The 667-nt window shown below is 42.3% G+C and overlaps 1 protein-coding gene across 2 annotated transcripts in view; it reads right to left on the bottom strand.

The window, feature by feature from the left end:
* ARHGAP26 (Rho GTPase activating protein 26) overlaps window positions 1–667 on the bottom strand; it is a 456,593-nt gene that overhangs the window by 316,772 nt on the left and 139,154 nt on the right. The window lies entirely within an intron of this gene.

Raw genomic sequence — 667 nt, 5'->3', positions numbered from 1 at the left:
CCCACCCCAAAAAAAAAAACAACCCAAACATTGCCAACAAGCAGAGAAAAGGACAGGAGCCTTACAATTTTGGAGCACTGGAGAGCAGGTGGGGAGGAGATGAAGTGGGGAGGAGGGGAGAGGGCAGAGTGGGGTGAGGGTGAGGGTGGATTAGGGCTGCTTGCAGCTGCATGAGATTAAATGACTTGTGTCAAGTCATAAGAGAGCCTGTGGAGAGTAAGAAACTGAATTAAAATGTATTTGGTTCAGGGATAGAGCCATAGCCATTGGGCCACCCTGCCTCTTTGTAGAAATCAAAGACAGAAGTGAGCCAACAACTTTCCATCAACTTCAATGAGCTGCAGACCAGGTCACTACAAGTTAGTTTTTATTCCACCCCTAGGAGGGCAGAAATTTTCTTCAGGATTAAGAACTTTACTTCCATGCAACAAGGGCAGGAAGACAGCGTCTTAGAAAGGATTTCAAATTACATGACTTACATGGAAACTTCAAATTAACCTAGCCAAAGCAATCTGCCCTATGTGTAGTAACTATCTATTTGAGTAAATTAGCTATCTATGATTCGTCAAGGATTGCAAGGAGAGCATGCTAAAGGGATTATAGTCTGACAGGAATAAACCATCATAAAAAAGCATGTTAAAAAAAAAAAAGAGAGAGAGGGAAATTT

Source organism: Gavialis gangeticus, unplaced genomic scaffold, assembly GCF_001723915.1.
Source record: "Gavialis gangeticus isolate Ggan-Ray unplaced genomic scaffold, GavGan_comp1, whole genome shotgun sequence".
In the NCBI taxonomy this organism is placed as follows: Eukaryota; Metazoa; Chordata; order Crocodylia; family Gavialidae; genus Gavialis; species Gavialis gangeticus.
This window is presented reverse-complemented; position numbering and strand designations above follow the sequence as displayed.